Raw genomic sequence first — 22,638 nt, 5'->3', positions numbered from 1 at the left:
ATCTTAATCTCAAAAAATCTTATAAAATAAGAGCCGTTTATTTAACTTAATTTTACCAGATAATTTTGCTTTGCATCGTGCTATTTTGATAAACTACACGGAAACTGAACTTGTGCTGCTTTTAAATAACATGCCAATAGCCAACATTTTACGTCGAATAAATTAGTTGATTGTTTTGATTACGTAATTTAAATCGGCCGACTATGTAATAAAGTTAAATAATGCATTTTTACCCCGTTTATGAAAATAAGTATTTTAGAAAGCTCGTAACAAGGAAAATAAAATAATATACAAAATATCGTATTTAAAAAAACATATAAGTTTTAGTCAATTTAAAAAAAGACAGATTCCAACGAAGAAATAGTTACGTCACTGCATTCTACGTGAAAAACTGTACGAGAGAACGTTTTCACCTTTTCGATAAGTTATGATACAAAAGTGATCGAAAAATGCAATAATTTCAGATTCGCCCTGTATTTTAGGAAGTAAGAGAGCTAGGACATATCTGTATGTAGCATCTTTAGTTTCATAAAAAAGTAACAGCGTAATGTGAAAACCGCATCTTTGTATCTCGACTCATAAACGAGAAACCCTGCAAAACACATGAAAATGGGACACCCTGTACAGACGTACTGCCAAATCAAGAAATCAACTACGAATGAAATCCAAGATCGATTTATATATTTTAATATTTTTTTGTGTTCGTGATAATTCCTTTGCTACTTCCTCCAAAAAACGACAGTACGTGGAAGGAGCGTTTCGAGGATGTAAACGGACGAAGTAGCGTTTTGACGAAGGAGGAAGGTACACACAGTCGCATAAAATCGACATTTTCCCATAGTAAATATATGATTTTTGGACGAAGAGACGCGAGGAAGGAACGAAGTGAAGTAGCGAAGTGTGAGTATGGGGCTTAACTGGACTAAAACTTACATTCTCCATCTCCATGCTTCAATCTTTTCAGTTTTTTAATAAAATCGTGGATTTCTTCTCGGCAATCAAGAAGGCGCTGATGCGATTTCTCCTCCAGCAAATCGGCTGAGAACGCAAAACGCAGCGACGCAGACAGTCGGTTTCGTACCTTTACCGAGGAAGGTTGTTACAGAGTGCGACCGAAAACCGGTTTCGACGAACTATTTGTGCGCTTCTGGTACTACTTGGGTCTTTTCACGGGCACGATCCGAAAAAGGGCCGACGGAACATCACAATCCAACCGGCGAGAGGGTTTTTTCTTCCTCGATAATGGTCGATCGGTTTTTTTTCAGGTAGGTCAGTATCAATCCATGTGTAAATTTGTTTAATTTTGTAGTTTTTAATATTGTTTACGACGTTTTTTTTTTTCGATTAAATATTTGAAAAATTGCACAAGTCTACCACAATTTCATAACAAAAGGTTTGGGCTCAGAGAAATATACTGTTTTTGTTTAATGAACGTACAAAAAAAAACACGTACATAAAACACAGCGTCGATGACAGTCTCTATATAATTTTACATATAAAATGACAGCGATCTTCATTTCATAGCCATCCCCGACGCTGTTTTTTTTTTCGATAATATTGTATGTGAATTTTCCCACGATTTTTATGTTGTCAAAAATCATACCAGATGTCAATAAAAAAAGGGTTATTTAGTGCAAGAATACTATAAAATTATGGTAAGTTTTTTTGATCGTACCTACAGGGTGTCCCATTTTCGTGTGTTTTACAGGGTTTCTCTTTTATGAGTAGAGATATACAGGGTGAGTCTTAAATAAGGTCAAATATTTTCAGGGATGGTAGATCTCGATAAAAGAAGTATATTTCTTCTTTACCGTTTTTCAAATAAGTTCAAAATAACTGAAATATTTAATTTTGAAAATTAAAAAAAATGATTTTTCGCTTACATTTTGAGAACCGCTGGATCTTTTTTTGTAAATTTAATTCACTACCTATGTTGCCATATTATGGAGATTATAACTTTAACAAAAAGTTTTAAAAAAATCCAAAATTTTTTTCAAAAGATTTCAAACTTCCACAAAAAATTTTTCGCGAAAAAAAATTCACAGGCGTGTTTCTGTATAGTCTCACCCTGTATAGCTGCGGTTTGACATCACTGTGCTAAATTTTTAATTTAATTAAGTTATCATAGTTTAATTTCTTCTTCTTCTTCTTCTTCTTCTTTTAGAAGGCGTATCGCCTGTTTAGTTCCGGTTTCCTCCTCGTCTAAGCAACTCTTGCGAGGATGACTGCCAACTGTCTTGCCAACGTTTAGGTGGTCGTCCAGTAGGTCTTCTGCCATGGGGTACGTTGTTGCGAATTATTATGGCCATTCTGTCGGGGCCCATTCTATTGACATGCTGGTTCCATTCTCTTCTTCTCTGCCTTATCCATCTGACAACGTCGTTTGTTTGCCACTTTTCGCTTATGTCTACATTTCTCTGTCTGTCCCTCAATGTGTATCCAGTTATCATTCTTAAGGTCTTCATTTCAGTAGTTCGTAGGATTCTCTTTGTTACTGATGTTTCAGCTCTGGTTTCCGCACCATATGTCATCACTGGTCGTATGCAGGTTTTGTATATTGTTGACTTACATTCTGTACTCAAATGTTTGTTTTTCCATATGGGATATTTAAGATGTCCTGATATTGCGGCAGCTTTATTGGCTTGTTTCCTTACTTCTTCTTCCAGGAATCCTGAGCTTGTAATTTTGCATCCGAGGTATTCAAATGACATTATCTGATCAATAGTTTTGTTTTTTATTACCAATTTGCACCGTAGAGGCTCCTTTGTAATGGTCATGCATTTGGTCTTATTTGTGGAAATTTGCGTGTTAAGTTTTTCTGCCTGTCTGTTAAAAGCTTGTAGCATTCTTTGGAGGTCGTTCTCTGACTCTGCAATAAGTACTGCGTCATCGGCATAGCATAATATGTTTACTTTATGCATTCCCATTCGATATCCTAATCCAGTATTCTTGACGGTTTTTATTACTTGATCCATGATTGTGTTGAATAACAGAGAGCTGAGAATGGCTTGGCGAATACCAGTTGTAGTTCGAAGATGCTGCGTTAAGGTAAAGTTTGTTCTTATTTGGGTTGTTGTGTTTGTGTTTAAGTCCTTAATAAGTTCTGTGAGTTCTTTCGAGACATTACTGCTTTCCAAGATGGTGATGATGTCTTTTAGTTGGAGTCTATCAAAGGCCTTTGTTAAATCTATAAAACATAGATAGGCTGGAGAGTTATATTCTAAGGATTTTTCAACTAGTTGCCTGAGTATGAATAGTGCATCGGTAGTTGATCGGTTTCTTCGGAATCCTTGTTCCTCGCTTATTGGCACTATTGAGGAGATTTTGTCCGCAATGATCTTAGTAAGTTTTAGCGAGGTGCCCAGTAATGTTATTCCTCTATAGTTTGCTGGGTCTGTTTTATCTCCCTTTTTAAAAATAGGTATTGTTATACTTTGTTTCCATTCTTCTGGTATTTCCTTATGTTGTAATATAATGTTAAACAGTTTTGTGTATTCCTCTATGATAGCCGTGCCTGCGTTTTTTATTAGCTCGTTTGGTATTTTATCTTGATTAGGAGATTTTCTATTTTTAAGTTTCCTTATTGTCTCTTTTACTTGCTTGTAAGTGATTTGCGCATGATCTTCTGTATTATCTCTTTGCCTTGTCTGTTGTGCTTCCATTGGTTCATCTGTTTCTGCGTATAAGTCTCTGAAATATTTTTCCCACGTATCTTCTGCAATTGTTCTTAGTTGTATTGTTTCATTTGTTTCTCGTTTCAAACCCCTCAACATCTTCCAAATACGTTTTTGTGCTCCGTACATATCCGCCTCCATTTCGCTACTAAATCGCTGCCAATATTCTTCTTTAATTTCTCGTACTCTATTATAGTTATTATATTATTAAGTATACTTTTATAGTTTAATTTAAAGTATTAAATTATATAAACCAGATAATTTGGTTTCTTTGGTGTTTTTTTAAAAAACTAAAAACTGAAAACCGGAAGTTAACACCCTATCAATCATTTTATACACTTGTGCACTAATTCTACACACAGAAACTAGCGTGGAATGGTGGATAAGCAAAATTGGACGTCGAATAAAGTATTTGATTGTTTTGTTGGCTTTTGGATTGACATTTTTACCTTATTTATGAAAATAAGTATAGAGTATACTATATTATTCGTAAGCTCCATCACAAGACAAATGAAATAAAAAAATATATTACCATAAAGATAAATAAGTCTCTCATCTTAATGAAGAAGATGCATATATTTTATTTTTCGCCAGAAACTGTTCAATTTATTAGAATACATATGTGTAAATGCAAAAAAAAACTTTTTTCTTGAAAGCAGTACCATAATTTTATAAAACGGGCTATTAAAATACTATGGATAACGCAAACGACGCCTCGCGAATTGAAACGATATTCTATTGGTCTGACGTCACCCGCCGTTCTCGTCGACGCGCGATGGCCAGCAGCAGCCAGACGTGTTCCGTTTATGTACGTATTTAGGTGGCGTACTAAGACATTTTTGTTGCTTTTTAGCGTTGATTGAAGGAGCTTTTTATGCAGTTATTATTTGTATGTGTTGTGTGTTCTGAGAATTTTTTAAGTAATGGCAGATTCCGGGTTTGTAAAAGCACAATCAGATAACTTGCCAAAAGTCGATGCCTTTATGTTGGCTGCTTTTATAAATATAAATTCCCAATTTATTGGTGCTGAATTACGAGGAAAAAACAGAGAGATATGTAACATTTATTCTTTGTAGTACTGAGGCATATTTAAGTATAAGTAGGTACCTACTGTTACGAACTTTTATATAGTTATAAATATTATTGTTATAAACTTATTTTTCAGATCAAGTAGGGAGACGTATGGAGATAATGTAGTAGGTTATGTAGAAGTGAAAAGAGACAAAAATATTTGTTTAGTAGCGTGGAAAAATAACTTCAGAGCATAGCGCGAAAAAGAAAGTTTTTTTTATATATTGACACCTCCTTACCCTTGTTATTTTTAAAGATTGTTTTTTTACAAAATTATAGGAAATAAATTGTTTATCAGTAATGAAAATATTATACAAGGTGTCCCATAAACAAACGCCAAAATTAAGTTACTTTTTTAAGTGAAACACCCTATATATTTTTGGATTCTTCGGAAATTTCTAGATATTCTAGATATATTTCATGTATAATATCCTATACCTATCTTCAAATGTTTACTTAATATTGACAGTTGAAAAGCGAAAAATACCTACAATTTTCTGGACCACCTTTTTTGAGACATCCTGTATAACTAGAATTAATTTTAAAAGAGAGTATTTGAAAAACCATGCAACTTTTTTATTTAATGTTTTCTTCTAAAACTTGCAGTTAAGGCTGTATGTGGGTGTCAAATATAATGAATAACCCTGTACATTCAAATTTCATATACATATGTAAGACAATATACATAAATATATGAACTAACATCAAAATGATCTTCAGAACAATAAATCGTAAAAATAGAGGATAATTTAACGTTTTTCTTTTCATCTCTTCTCATGGCCTTGGACCATTTTTTTGTTTTCGCTCATCCATTACTATTTATAAATATCACTAATTACTAATTATGTATTAATTAACACAAATAACTAAAATTTTGACTCAGATTCAACAGCGTTTAAAAGTAAACTGTGTAAAATAAATACGCGTCTGGCTCCACTCAACCAGAAGAACGGCGGGTGACGTCACAGCGGCAAGGCGCGGTAGAGAGCGTTTGCCCGGTTATTTAAATTAACAATATTTAATTATTTTCTATTAGAGGCATTTCTTAACCGATATCAACAATTTTTTTTTGTTCAATTTGTAATTATATGAACTATTTTTAAAATCATTATTTAAAAACATGCATTTTCCTCATTCAAGTCAAACGGGCCGTTTTTTCGTCTACACGCAAAGTTTTACTTGATACGTTTTGCCTGACCAGTTAAAACCTTACGTGTTGGCGTGGCTTTACTCGTAAAAAGTTGAATTTTAATTAAAGCAAGAACTGAATCCCCAAAAGAAATCATTTACACGATGTTTTGGTTCCGCTGCTGGTTCTAGACGAACTTTAGTACCTTTTTTATACAACCGGTACTAAAATAACAAAAACAATGACAGGAAAATCGTATTGCATATCGAAATAAAACACCTATAAATTAACAATGGACAATAAACATGTAGACGCATTATTCCACAGAAACAATGCACCCGTAATACGTTTATTAGAATATAATTTACAAGTAGTAAACAAAACATACAAATACAATAATTCGTCTAGTTTGTAAAAAGATTGTAATAAAAACTGTAATAAGGTTGTTTCTTAAGAAACCAAATCACTTGTTTAGTCTAGGAGAATCTATTCTAGCAACATTTATTTACAGGATTGCGTTATATTTAGTTTGATTTCTGTATGCAATCGCTTACGGTTTGACCGTTCAAATGACAGACCAGCATTTTAATGGGAAATTATTAGAAATACTCAAATGTCACAAAGTGGAATCACCTAGTGTGAAAACCAGGAATAGGCGATAATTGATTTTACCTATCGATAAGTTATCGCAATTCACCAATACAGAATAAAATGGAAATACATATACAGGGTGGCGCACCTCATTCCTCATTCGCCTCGGTTAATTATACGAAAACGGAAAGATGTAGAAACAAAATATTTTATGGGTATATGTGGGTAGGGAATGTGCACAATTTAAAATTATTTTGAAATGTACAGGGTGGGTATATATTAATTTAAAAAATATTCAAAAACTTGAGTTTTTGAGTACAGGGTGGGTCAAATTCGACACTTTTAAATGGAAACACCCTTTTCTATAGGAGATAGACAAAAACTAATATCGGTGTCTGGAGCTCAATTTTTGTCAAAAACATGATGGTGAAAACCGCACATCAATATTTGTTACCGTTTCGGAGTTACGGGGTGGGAAAACATTTCCAACGCACCTTTTTACGTAGAATTTAATGGTTTAAGTATAATTTTTTTAAAATTAATAATTTAAGAGTTATCAACAGAAAAATTGATTTTTTATTTGGGACACCCTCTATATTTTTAGTTAACTGAAAAGAATTTAAAATTATCTTTCCAAAAATATAGCACACTTGATATTTTGTTATAATCCCCTTCGAAATACAGAATTTTTAAAAGTTCGCCACTTTTAACTAGTAGGCTTTGGACCCCTTATTGATGATATGACTAGAGTTGGGATTTTGACCGTCAAAATCTTTTGTGGTCAACTGTCCAGTCAATTGACTGGTCAATTGACAAAGCACCAGTCAAATTCTTTCGTGATTCTAAAAGAATAAAAGTAGGAGAAATTACATTTATACGTATATTAGTGATTAAAAAACAGTAAACAAAAACTAAAGAATACAACAAAACGAAACATTAAATTAAATGATAATTAAATTTAAAAGTTTTATATAAAATTTAATATTAATTTAAATGTAAAGCGTGGTCCACACGCGGCAACTTATCGTACGATTTGTTTGCATTACATTAAATGATACAAAAAAGACAGTAACCGAACAAGACTAAAAAATTTTAAACAAATATAAAGCCATTCTGAGGTAGCGAAAAAAAAATGCATAATAGCAATAAAAAAATACTAATGAGTGGTGGTAGCACAGGCTAATCTAGATAACGGAATCTCATCTTCATCACAGTCATCATTGAACTCATTGAGTCAACATTAAAACAGCAACTAACAATTATTTCGCGTCGCGAGTGCTTTAGGCAAGTCAGTACCTGTTATTCGGTTTATGACAATTAAAAGATTTTGACCTGACCTGGTCAAAATCTTTCCGGTCAAAATCTGTCAAAATCTCTGACCGCGGTCAATTGACCAAGCACAACTCTAGATATGACCTTAATGGAACCCGATCTAGGAAGACGACGCACCGCCTCTGAACGCTGAAGTCGCTATAATTGAATAGCTAACCAAGATCCCAGCCGTTGGCCGTCGAGGCCGCCTGACTTAGTGCCCATGGATCTAATCCTATGGATATATTTGCGGAACAATAAAGGTTCATTATTCTTCCGTATAATCTAGACAAGATATAGAAATACTTAGCAGTTATGAGAGGGTATCTTTCACCCTCACTGAGTTAATGAATTCCGCGAGAAATGTTCAAAAACTGCACCGTTTGTCCATAACAGAAGACGATCGATATGTCGAACACCTGTGTGTCTCATGTCTTAGTTTGCTATTTATTTTTATTGTTATTAGATATAGTCTAAATGTGTTGATGTTGGTTAAATATATTTTAAATTGTTTGGTTATATAATATGTATATTTAAAAAAATTCTTCATCTCTCATAGCAAATATTATTTTCGTTTTAATTGCTGCTCACAGCTATAATTTTTTTGCATTACAGCCGGTGCCGTTCAAAGCCTACTTATTTAAAGCGGGCGAATTTTTATATACCCTATATCTCGAAGGGGAATCGAGCAACATATCAAGTGTGTTATATTTTTGAAAAGGTAATTTTAAATTCTTTTCAATAAACTAATAATATACAGGGTGTCCCATATAAAAAATCAAATTTTCTGTTGATAATTCTTAAATTATTAATTTTAAAAAAATTATACTTAAACCATTAAATTCTACCTAAAAAGGTGCTTTGGAAATGTTTTCATAAAAATACAAAATTTTCCATAGCAAAAAAGTTACAGCGATTTGTTAAAAATGCATATTTTTGAAAAACACCCCGTAACTCCGAAACGGTAACAGATATCAGAATGCGGTTTTCACCATCATGTTTTGACGAAAATTGAGCTCCAGACACCGATATTAGTTTTTGTCTATCTCCTATAGAAAAGGGTGTTTCCATTTAAAAGCGTCGAATTTGACCCACCCTGTACAGGGTGTCTCAGAACTAAGATCCATACCAAAGTTATATTTTTTCTGATTGAACACCAGGTATTTTATTTTATTTTTGGATTCTATGGCTGGTGTCGCCATGGCAATTTTCTAGTTAAAGTTAGTAACTCTTTTCAAAATCGACATTAGTTTATGTGGACATTATTATTTAGATTTATGACAGTTTACTTAAATTTAGCTACAATAGTTTAATAAGGAAGTATTCATTATTTTATCAAGTATCTGCTGGCAGAACGAATGGATACTTACTAGTGATTATAGTGATTATATTTACTTTACTACGATTTATTTTACGTTACTAGTGATTATATTTTGTGAGGAAAATTGCTTCTTGGTTGCCATTTTACCGAAAAATGGCTTTATTCAAAATCTGAGCTAGATGAAAGAGCATTTGAACCTGCTTCGATATATTTAAAAAAATACAGGGTGTTGTATTTAAAATAACGAAGTTTTTATGTAAAATAAATATTTAAAATAGAGCAGCAATTTTTGATACCCCTGTATACATTAAACAAAGCAATCAAATTTTTCAGTAAAGTTTATTTCTCTGGCTGAGCACCACTATTAATTCTGGAAAGCAATGTACAGGGTGTTAATAATCTATTCTAATGTAGCCTGCATTTTTAAATATCTTTAAATATCTCAAAAACCAAAGATTTTAAACATATTTAACCCTTATAATAAATACCTTTTTTGGGCCTAAGAATCCAAAAATGAAATAAAATACAGGGTGTTCCATAAGAAAAAATATAACTTTGGTATGTATCTTAGTTCGGAAACACCCTGTACATTTCAAAATAATTTTAAACTGTGCACATTGCCTTCGCACATATACCCATAAAATATTTTGTTTCTACATCTTTCCGTTTTCGTATAATCAACCGAGGCGAATGAGGTGCGCCACCCTGTATACAGGGTGGTCCGAAATGTGGGGGGGGGTTGAAGGATTCCCATCCATCTTGTAAATGTTTATTTTTTAATTATCTATATGAATCTAAATTATTTTTTTTCCAAGAATTTCACTAAAAAATCATAATCTTTTGAAAAGGTTGAATAGATCTTACGTAACGCTAAAATTAATAATATGATTCATAAAACTACAAATCCTCAATGAGATGTTTTATAACAATTTGCTTAATCTTGGCAAATAAATGTAATCCTGTAGAGATAAATAATTTTGAAACATTTTTCTCGGCTTCTTTAATCAGTAGATAATTATTAAACAACCGTAAGTTTAAGTAAGTAGGATTTCTATTTTTAAATGTTCCATGTACGTCTTGTGATCCTTTTATGGCATCTAGATCTAGAAAAAACTCGTTCCGATCCCAACAACTGAAGTTTGTTATTTAAGATTTTGTTACCATCTATCATTAGTTCAACGAAAACTTGAATATTATAACAAGGATTTTGTATACACACATTCATAATCCAGTATATTAAAATAAGACTACTATTACAGAATATTAAGGTCCATATTTCTATATTTCCACAATAAAAAGCTGACTGCGATGTACATAGATCATCTGGCCTCCCTTTGTACCGTGAAAAATTACATTTTCTTTATTGGCCTTTATTAGTCATACCCGGAATCCCTTTTGCGTCATTATTCTTTTATTAAATGATCGACATAGGGTACAGTGAAGAATGTGAAAATATAAAATGCAGCACCCTACAGTGATACAGGGTTGTTCACCACATACGACACGGAGTATTGTAGCTAAACGATGAGATTTTTACAAATTGTAAGTTTTGGGTTCGATGAAGGACTATTAGAGGTACAATTTAAAAATAATTTTACAAGATACAGTGTGTCCCAAATAAGTAGAAAATATCAAAGTTGTATTTTTTTAAATGGAACACCCTGTATATTATTACATTTTTAGTTTCTACGATTAAAATAAAGGTAAATTTGATTAAGATTTATTATACTTCAACCTTACCGTTTTTGAAATATTTTCAATTTTGTGAAATTGCAGTAAAAATTTTAAGGCTTCATTTCTCCAAGGGTATCAAAGTTTTTAATACTAAATATTTACTGAAGTTTATTTACTGATCAGTTATTGTGTTGCAATAATAAAAATAATACTACCTTATAAAGAGTGTCTAAAAATTTATTTTAAATAATTATTAGCTTTAAACGGCAATAACTTGTTTAATTTAAATGGAACACCCTGTATATTTTACGAGAATCAGATGCACAATTTAATTGTCTATCAAATTATATTATACCATTTTTTACCTATCTCTTTAAGTTTCCGTAGAAAATGCATTTTCTTGTAATTTAGAACTTATTTATCAATATACCCATGGACTATTGACATTTTAGATTATTTTTAAAGATGTACCAAATTTTTACAGATACATGACAGATACTAATATTGTCGATATAATTCGTTTATTTCATTAAAAAATAAAAAAAAAACTGTTTAAATATTTATATTTTTTTATATTTTTTTACCAATTAATATGATTCCAGTATTCAAACTACATTAACTGACTGTTTGCGTTGATTAATAATAATTGCTCCAAATACTAAAAAACTGAATTTTGTATGGGCATTAGACAGTGTGATAAAAAGTAACACCTTAAAAATGATATTTCATTTTTTAATAAATGCTTATTTATAACAACAAAGACTTTAATTTGATAACTTATTATTATATTGATTTCTGACTCAAAAATCCACATTTATTTATAATAATTTATTAACGAACACAATTAAGTATGTCATTAATTAGTATATGGGCGGAAATAATGGTGTTATATTTAATTAATGGTATACTCTTTTATAAAGATTTAAATAGTTTTCTTTTTGCATACAAATTGGCTAGTAATATTATCGTTTTGCTAAAAACGATAATACTACTAATCTGTACATTTTGTACATTTGTTGCTTTAAAAACTATCTAAAATATCAATATTCCATGGATATATTGATAAATGAGGTCAAATTATAAGAAAATGCATTTTCTACGAAATCTTGAAGGGATAGGTAAAAAATGGTATAATACAATTTGATAGACAATTTAATTGTGCATCTGATTCTCCTAAAATATACAGGGCATTCCATTTAAATTAAAGAAGTTATTGCCGTTTGAAGCTAATAATTATTTAAAATAAATTTTTAGACACTCTCTATAAAGTAGTATTATTTTTATTATTGCAACACAATAACTGATCAATAAATAAACTTCATTAAATATTTAGTATTAAAAACATTGATACCCTTGGAGAAATGAAGCTTTAAAATTTTTACTGCAATTTCACAAAATTGAAAATATTTCAAAAACGGTAAGGTTTAGGTATAATAAACCTTAATCAAATTTACCTTTATTTTAATCGTAGAAACTAAAAATGTAATATACTGGGTGTTCCATATAAAAAAATACAACTTTGATATTTTTTATTTATTTGGGACACTCTGTATCTTGTAAAAATATTTTTAAATTGTAGCTCTAATAGTCCTTCAACGAACCCCAAACTTACAATTTGTAAAAATCTCATCGTTTAGCTATAATACTCCGTGTCGTATGTGGTGAACAACCCTGTATATTTTATTCTCTTTTGCGTATATAGGGAAAAAAATCATACCATCATATTGGTATTTTAAAGAATGATTGATTTTGACTGCATATACGAGAAGTAGCTGCTAGAATAGTACTGCCTTGATTAATAGACAATGGTACTAGGTATATAGGTATACGTGCGTAGCAAAATACTGACGGTGGGTTGTAATAATTAAATAATAAGAAACGTGCGGTAGACCACGTAAAATAAAAGCATAATATTAAAAGATGGAATTCAATCATTATAGTGACACATAAGATGCATGGTACAAAGAATACAAGGTATGATATTGCGCAGGTTGGTTGCTACGTCACAGGTGATAACAGGCGCTATTGGTCAGCACGCCTCGCGCGCCAGTTCAAATCGTCAAGATATTGTTATAAACCTGTTTTTTTGTTTATATACCGTCATTGAATTATCGCTAAGCAAGTTACTGTGGAGCAGTGCATAAGGAGTCGGGCTAGGAAGCGAGAGACCGGAGTTCGAATACTCGGCCGGGACATAACTTTTTATTTATTTTTTTAAATACTGTTGTATTCTATACCTAGTTTATTTTTGTAGTATAAAAAAAAGAACTGTTTATTCTGTGATTTTTTAATCTCCGGTATTAATATAAATTGATTGTTGGTACAATACCTCATTTAATATAAAATAATATTCTACTTTTTGAAATGTATCGGGCCCTAATTGTACCTAAAAGTAAAATATATTTTTAGTGATATTCCATATTGTAAACTATTTAATATTTCAGTCACTTAAAAAGTTAATTTGCATTGAATAATTGCCTACCATTAAAGGAAATTTGAGCTATATAATCCTTGATGGGCATCTTCCTCTAAATTTTGGGTTTCATTCAACCGATTTATTCTCAAAACCTGAAACATCTACATATAAAAAGAAGCACAGGTCACTAATTATAATAAACTTCACCCTTGGAATTAATTCTATCACAATTACAATACATTCATCTGCATTGGCATTTTCTACTGTTCGATGGGAAACAATAAACTTTCCAACATTTTTTAAATGATGTAACAATTCTCTCTTGTGGTTACTTTTCCATAGATATCCTCATCTCTGTCCTCATGTGAATTCAGAGGCAATGAACATGAAAATTATTTACCATAAACATCGCAAACTAAAAACCTAATAAACAATTTTATACCGAATATAGAAATAAATTTAGTATTCTTACCTATTATCGTCCTAATCCATGTTAATAGATAATTATTATTTTTAAATATATTTTTGGAACTGCTGGTTTTAGTAATTATTAAATTAAACGAACTAAAAAGTCTTAAAAATAAACAATTCTTAACCATAACCCCAAAAAATACAGATCTCCTGTCAACTTTCTTTATTTTTTATTTATTCATTGTTTTCCTAGTGACGTCACAGGAGGTATGCGCGAACTGAACGAAATTGGAGCCGTTATCGATCATACCTTGTATTCTTTGTACCATGCATAAGATGTATTTTGGATTATACCGGGTGCGTCGCAATAGTGGCTCACCCCTATAACTTTTTTTTTATTTTTTCAGATAAAACAACGATATTTGGTATGTTTGTATAGGACATAAATTGGGATTGATTGACGTATTCAATTGTTTTCAGTCACTTCCGGTTTCACCGGAAATGACTACAACTTTTGATTTTTAAATGGCACCCCCGGTATTTTTTTACTTTATTCGATAGAAAATGGCACTCTGAATCGAATGACATATCTGACAACTTTTGACATTTTCGCATATGGTTTATTTGAAATTATAACTTGCGGTTCGTAACGAAAATTTGACTCGAAATACCAAGTGTCTGGTATCAAATTATTCGTAAAACAATGCCTTTTCCAAATATGCTAATGAGCCACCCTCGTTCCATTTGAAAAAAATGAGATGCGATAAAAAATTCGATTTCGGCATTTTCTAACTGGCCAGGACAAGACACTAAAAACATTAGACGATCAAATCTATTTTTCCAAGGCTCCTTGATTAAGAATTAGTGTTTTTAACATAGCCATGACATTCTAGATTGAATTTTAAAATAGGATTTTTTATTAAGCGAGAATTTCAAAAGTTGACATATGATATGTCATTCTATTCAGAATGTCATTTTCTATCGAATAAGTAAAAAATTACCGGGGGTGCCATTTAAAAATCAAAGGTTGTAGTCATTTCCGGTGAAACAGGAAGTGACCGAAAACAATTGAATACCTCAATCAATCCCAATTTATGTCATATACTAACATACCAAATCTCGTTATTTTATCTGAAAAAATAAAAAAGTTATAGGGGTGAGCCACTTTTGAGAGACACCCGGTATATCAGAAATTAACAACATAATATCTGAAACTAATTACAGTTTACATTATATTCTGTAAACTTTAATAGATAACTCCAATGTATGAGGTTAATTTGCTGTAATACTTTTTATAACAAAATTGCCAGAGTTTATAATTTATGGTAAAAAGTGTAAACAATTTTCGAAAAGTATTTGTACTAAATCATTGCGGTGAGTCCAACATTAACACATAATTATGTGGAAAATGTTTACACTACAATTTAAAGCGGCATAGGATAAGTTGGATCAAAAGATTAAAACATCTAATAATAGATATAGCTTTATTTTTCTAATTCTAATTAATTCAAAATACGGAGTGATGCGTTTTTTAGGACCTTAACTAGTGATGAACGAAGCTAGTCTTGGTCTTGCCAGCCACAAAAAATTGGTCGATTTTTTTGGTCAAAGATGTTTTACCAAGCCTTAATTTAAAATGTTTTCTTTGAATTTATTGTAGCCGTTAAATGATTGTACAGGGTGGGTCAAATTCGACGCTTTAAAATGGAAACACCCTTTTCTATAGGAGATAGACAAAAACTAATATCGGTGTCTGGAGCTCAATTTTTCTCAAAAACATGATGGTGAAAATCGCACATCGATATCTGTTACCGTTTCGGAGTTACGGGGTGTTTTTCAAAAATATACATTTTTAACAAATCGCTGTAACTTTTTTGCTATGGAAAATTTTGTATTTTTATGAAAACATTTCCAAAGCACCTTTTTACGTAGAATTTAATGGTTTAAGTATAATTTTTTTAAAATTAATAATTTAAGAATTATCAACAAAAAATTTTATTTTTTATATGGGACACCCTGTATATTTTTAATTAACTGAAAAGAATTTAAAATTACCTTTCCAAAAATATAGCATACTTGATATTTTGTTATAATCCCCTTCGAAATACAGAATTTTTAAAAGTTCGCCACTTTTAACTAGTAGGCTTTGGACCCCTCATTGATAATATGCCCTTAATGGAACTCGAAAACATATTTTTCCAGCAAGACGACGCACCGCCTCTGAACGCTGAAGTTATCAGCTAATTTCTGCAGCCAATTTCAAGAATAATTGAATAGCTGACCAAGAACCCAGCCGTTGGCCGTCGAGGCCGCCTGACATAGTGCCCATGGATCTAATCCTATGGATATATTTGCGGAAGAATAAAGGTTCTTTATTCTTCTGTATAATCTAGACAAGAATTAGAAATACTTAGCAGTTAGGAGAGGGTATCTTTCACCCCCACTGAGTTAATGAATTCCGCGAGAAATGTTCAAAAACTGCCCGTCTGTTGATAACAGAAGACGGTTGATTTAATATGTCGAACACCTGTAGCAAAATCTCATGTCCTGGTTTGCTATTTATTTTTATTGTTATTAGATATAGTTTAAATGTGTTGATGTTGGTTAAATATATTTTAAATTGTTATAAATTTCTGCATCTCTCATAGCAAATATTATTTTCGTTTTAATTGATGCTCACAACTAGAATTTTTTTGCATTACAGCCGGTGCCGTTCAAAGCCTACTTATTTAAAGCGGGCGAATTTTTATATACTCTATATCTCGAAGAGGAATCGAGCAAAATATCAAGTGTGTTATATTTTTAGAAAGGTAATTTTAAATTATTTTCAATAAATTAAAAATATACAGGGTGTTCCATATAAAAAATCAATTTTTCTGTTGATAACTCTTAAATTATTAATTTTAAAAAAATTATACTAAAACAATTAAATTCTACGTAAAAAGGTGCTTTGGAAATGTTTTCATAGAAATACAAAATTTTCCATAGCAAAAAAGTTACAGCGATTTGTTAAAAATGCACATTTTTGAAAAACACCCCGTAACTCCGAAACGGTAACAGATATTGATGTGCGGTTTTCACCATCATGTTTTTGATGAAAATTGAGCTCCAGACACCGATATTAGTTTTCGTCTATCTCCTATAGAAAAGGGTGTTTCCATTTAAAAGCGTCGAATTTGACCCACCCTGTACAAACCAATCAAAAACTCATCATTCGGAACGATTTTCTAGTTCTGAAAACTTCGAATTTTTACCTGACATATTATTGACTTATCTTACAGGTGAGAGAAGATTTTTGAATGAGTGGGCAGTATAATCAATGATGGACGGTTAACCGTGTTAAGGCAAATAGAAATAGATATTCAAATTATGCAAAATTCACTAATAATGACCATTTATCTCCTCGAAACAGAACAGTTAACTAGTACTGTTTTAGTGCTATTTAATATACAGAGTGTGTCCCGAAAAAAAAGCACGTCATTTGTTGACGTTTCTCACGTCAAAAAACTCCCAGATATCAATTTTTATCCAAATATTGACGTTGCTTCAGAAATTATTTGGAAAAAATCGAAATAAAAATAAAACTTCTACACCCTGTATCTCCGAAACTAAGCACTTTAAGATATACATTTATACGAGCTTTTTTACTTATTTTTATCTGCAGAATATGCTGCCAAAGTTTCCGGAATGTATATCAGTACATTTCTGGCTATAAACACTTTATATTAACGCTATCCATAATCACACCCAATTACAACACTTGTGTATTATTAATAACACTTATCCTTTTCGTATCCACTCCATACTAGTTCTGCTACATCGCTCAAGACAAATATTATATTATTTCCGTTACGAATTCTATTATGTCACGGTTTGACTTGAACACTTGGCAAGACAAGTGGGCACCATCATTTCGAACGCCTTTCAACCTCAATTAGGCAAATGGGAATCGAGAAAAGCAATCATGAAATTTGTCGGTGCCGCGCACGTCCAACGATTTCGTTCCTAGCTGTGATTTTAATCATTTCCTTCCTTTTATTCGGCCAATTCGGGTCTTTGATTCGCGTAGGCTTACTCTGTTGAAGATTTTGCTAAAAAAGTTTTTTTTTATAAAATAAATCTATACTAATATACAGGGTTGTTCACCACATACGACACGGAATATTGTAGCTAAACGATTAGATTTTTACAAATTGTACGTTTTGGGTTCGTTGAAGGACTATTAGAGATACAATTTAAAAATAGTTTTACAAGTTACAGAGTGTCCCAAATAAATAAAAAATATCAAAGTTGTATTTTTTTAAATGGAACACCCTGTATATTATTACATTTTTAGTTTCTACGATTAAAATAAAGGTAAATTTGATTAAGGTTTATTACACTTAAACCGTACCGTTTTTGAAATATTTTCAATTTTGTGAAATTGCAGTATAAATTTTAAGGCTTCATTTCTCCGAGGGTATCAAAGTTTTTAATACTAAATATCTACTGAAGTTTATTTATTCATCAGTTATTGTGTTGCAATAATAAAATTTTTACTACCTTATACACAGTGTCTAAATATTTATTTTAAATAATTATTAACTTTAAACGGCAATAACTTGTTTAATTTAAATGGAACACCCTGTATATTTTATGAGAATCAGATGCACAATTTAATTGTCTATCAGACTGTATTACACCATTTTTTACCTATCTCTTCAAGCTTCCGTAGAAAATGCATTTTCTTGTAATTTAGAACTCATTTATCAAATATACCCATGGAATATTGACATTTTAGATTATTTTTAAAGATGTACCAAATTTTTACAGAGTACAGACACTAATATTGTCAATATAGTCCGTTTATTTCATTCACTGTTTAAATATTTGTTAAAGAGAACCAATTAATATGATTCCAGTATTCAAACTACATTAATTGACTATTTGCGTTGATTAATAATAATTGCTGAATAAAACTGAATTATTTATGTGTATTAGACAGTGTGGTAAAAAAACTATTGATTTCTGATTCAAATCCACATTTATTTAGAATAATTTATTAACGAACACAATTAAGTATGTAATTAATTAGTATTTGGGCGGAAATACTGGTGGTATATTTAATTAATGGTATACTCTTTTATAAAGATTTAAATAGTTTTCTTTTTGCAAACAAATGGGCTAGTAATATCATCGTTTTACTAAAAACGATAATACTACTAGCCTGTACATTTGTTGTTTTAAAAACAATCTAAAATGTCAATATTCCATGGGTATATTGATAAATGAGGTCTAAATTATAAGAAAATGCATTTTCTACGAAAACTTGAAGGGATAGCTAAAAAGTGGTATAATACAATTTGATAGACAATTAAATTGTGCATCTGATTCTCATAAAATATACAGGGTATTCCATTTAAATTAAACAAGTTATTGCCGTTTAAAGCTAGTAATTATTTAAAATAAATTTTTAGACACTCTGTATAAGGTAGTATAATTTTTATTATTGCAACACAATAACTGATCAATAAATAAACTTCTGTAAATATTTAGTATTAAAACTTTGATACCCTCGGAGAAATGAATTAAAATTTATACTGCAATTTTACAAAATTGAAAATATTTCAAAAACGGTAAGGTTTAAGTGTAATAAACTTTAATCAAATTTACCTTTATTTTAATCGTAGAAACTAAAAATGCAATAATATACAGGGTGTTCCATTTAAAAAAATACAACTTTGATATTTTTTATTTATTTGGGACACTCTGTATCTTGTAAAAATATTTTTAAATTGTAGCTGTAATAGTCCTTCAACGAACCCAAAACTTACAATTTGTAAAAATCTAATCGTTTAGCTACAATACTCCGTGTCGTATGTGGTGAACAACCCTGTATAAAATCCTTAAGTGACTGACATACTGATTAATCACGATCCTGCTCAAACCACTCAACGTAAGAAGCTCAATTTTAGCATACAGGTTGATTCTAGGGTGTAGAGGTTCGATAAGAAGGTTTTTTTCGAAATTCCAGTTCCCAGAGGGTGAAACCACCCCTCAAATATTACAATATTTTTTATTTAAAAAACGGTCAAGTTTCCGAAGAAACGCTTAAACACATATATTTTATTTTGTTTTTTATATATTTTAAGATTTTTTAAAAATGTATACAGGGTGTTGCATAAAATATGACCATTGAGTAATCACGATTCTGCTTAAACTGCTTGACGTTTAAAGCTGATTTTTGGCAAACGGATTGACTGTGGGGTGTAGAGGTTCTATAAGGAGGGGTTTCTCGAATTTCAAATTCCAAGAGGGTGAAAACGCCCCTCAAATATTACAATATTTGTTACTTAAAAAACGGTTAGTCTTTCCGGACAACGCTTGGACACCCATAATTTATTTTGTTTTTTACATATTTTGAAATTTTTTTAAAAAATCACACAGGGTGTTCCAAAAAGTTAGGTAATTGATTAACCACGATTCTGCTTAAACTGCTTGATGTAAAAAGCTTATTTTTGGCAAACGGATTTTTCGAAAGTCAAATTCCAACGAGATGAAATTACCCCTCACATATCACCAAGTTATATAATAATATCACCATACTGTTTTTTTCTCATGCTGACATAAATGTGAGAAAATTTTATCCAGTTTGTATGTTAATGGAAATTCTTGCTTTGCTATATCAGCACCATTACAAATGATTAATTCGACGCGAATGAAGTCGCGGGTACACGCTAGTTCTTAATATAAAGGCTAGCATTAACTGAAGAATCTCCGTTAATGCTGGACGACGACAAATAGCTTTTTTAAGTTCATCGCACAAATATTCGATTAGATTGAGGTCAGGACTACAGGAAGCCTCTTCGTAGTCCAACCTGATCCAGATACCCGTTAACGACTCATTCTCCTAACTCGTTACCCCGCGCAACGTGGAACCTGAATAATGTCATGATAATCATGCATCAGTATAAACTGATTTCCAGTGAAAGGAGCAAACGGAACGACAATTTCTTGGAGGACATCCTCAATATAACGGTGAGCATTGAGAGCTCCATTTTCAACAAATTGAAGATTGTAAAAATATCAGTATTTTTTTTAATCTGTAGCTCATAAAAGAATCGAGATAATAGGATAATTCAAAAAATGAAATGTTCGGAATACATCTAAGATAGTATTTTTTTATCCAAAATGCCCGTCCCATTTTTTCCACAGGGTGTTTTGAATTTATTGCAAAAAACCAAGTTTTGATTTACCCCGGTATAAACCCACATAACCGAAATATTTAAGCCATTAAAATAATAAAAAATAATGCCAACAAATCTATCTACAAACTAATACCATAATCATCAAACTTAGTCAAAATTTTAGGGTGGCAGAATTTTGTGCTGGGGAGTTTATACCGTATGATCGAATAAAAACGGCGTCAACGATGGCTATGAAATGAAGATCGCTGTCATTTTATATGTAAAATTATATGGGAAATGTCATCGATCGTCATTTCCAAGCCAACTGGACGCCGTTTTTTTTTCGATCATACGGTATAAATCCATGGTACAAAGAATGCAAGGTATGATCGATAGCGGCTCCAATTTCGTTCAATTCGCGCATACCACCTGTGACGTCACTAGGAAAATAATGAATAAATAAAAAATAAAGAAAGTTGACAGGAGATCTGCATTTTTTGGGGTTATGGTTAAGAATTGTTTATTTTTAAGACTTTTTAGTTCGTTTAATTTAATAATTACTAAAACCAGCAGTTCCAAAAATATATTTAAAAATAATAATTATCTATTAACATGGATTTGGACGATAGGTAAGAATACTAAATTTATTTCTATATTCGGTATAAAATTGTTTATTAGGTTTTTAGTTTGCGATGTTTATGGTAAATAATTTTCATTTTCATTGCCTCTGAATTCACATGAGGACAGAGTTGAGGATATCTATGGAAAAGTAACCACAAGAGGAATTGTTACATCATTTAAAAAATGTTGGGAAGTTTATTGTTTCCCATCGAAAAGTAGAAAATGCCAATGCAGATGAACGTATTGTAATTGTGATAGAAGTAATTCTAAGGGTGAAGTTTATTATAATTAGTGGAAGTAATACCAAGGGTGAAGTTTATTATAATTAGTGACCTGTGCTTCTTTTTATATGTAGATGTTTCTGGTTTTGAGAATAAATCGGTTGAACGACACCCAAAATTTAAAGGAAGTATTTGCATACCCAGAATATGCCCATCAAGGATTATATAGCTCAAATTCCCTTTAATGGTAGGCAATTATTCAATGCAAATTAACTTTTTAAGTGACTGAAATATTAAATAGTTTACAATATGTATATCACTAAAAATATATTACTTTTAGGTACAATTAGGGCCCGATACATTTCAAAAAGTAGAATATTATTTTATATTAAATGAGGTATTGTACTAACAATCAATTTATATTAATGACGGAGATTAAAAAATAACAGAATAAATAGTTCTTTTTTTTATACTACAAAAATAAACTATAGAATACAACAGTATTTAAAAAAATAAATAAAAAGTTATGTCCCGGCCGAGATTCGAACTCCGGTTTCCTAGCCCGACTCCTTACGCACTGCTCCACAGTAACTTGCTTAGCGATAATTCAATGACGGTATATAAACAAAAAAACAGGTTTATAACAATATCTTGACGATTTGAACAGGCGCGCGGAGCGTGCTGACCAATAACGCCTGTTATTACCTGTGACGTAGCGACCAACCTGCGCAATATCATACCTTGTATTCTTTGTACCATGGTATAAATCCGTCATGCATCGTCTCATGTTGTTTTTAACCAGTCATTGGTTTATTTCAAAAGTGACAGATCATATTTCAATATGATTGGAGTGGCGGAACGATGAAAGACGCACGGACGCACTATGAACTCGATTTAAGATTTTTGAAACTTGTCAAACTCTTATTAATTAAAGGTTATTATTTGTGTCAAATTATGTCAAACAACCATAATAAATAACTTGTTTAAATGCGAGCATTTGTCTAACTCTTTTGTTTGCAGCAGCGAACAAAC

The 22,638-nt window shown here is 31.3% G+C and overlaps 1 protein-coding gene across 3 annotated transcripts in view; it reads left to right on the top strand.

Moving 5' to 3' along the window:
* The first annotated feature begins 1,014 nt into the window (after positions 1-1,014).
* The window catches only part of LOC115876481 (extracellular sulfatase SULF-1 homolog), a 60,696-nt gene continuing 39,072 nt past the window's right edge, over positions 1,015-22,638 (top strand). Inside the window, exon 1 of one of the 3 annotated variants that reach the window (XM_030892278.1) lies at positions 1,015-1,265. The gene's annotated coding sequence lies outside the window, so the exon portion shown is untranslated. Of the gene's footprint in view, positions 1,270-22,638 lie in introns of all 3 variants that reach the window. The other 2 variants (XM_030892277.1, XM_030892280.1) reach the window with 2 other exon arrangements.

The sequence above is a fragment of the Sitophilus oryzae genome, unplaced genomic scaffold (genome assembly GCF_002938485.1).
Source record: "Sitophilus oryzae breed Bouriz unplaced genomic scaffold, Soryzae_2.0 scaffold_1436_pilon_pilon, whole genome shotgun sequence".
In the NCBI taxonomy this organism is placed as follows: Eukaryota; Metazoa; Arthropoda; class Insecta; order Coleoptera; family Curculionidae; genus Sitophilus; species Sitophilus oryzae.
Note: the sequence above shows the minus strand (reverse complement) of the source record. Positions and strands in the feature narration are given on the sequence as shown.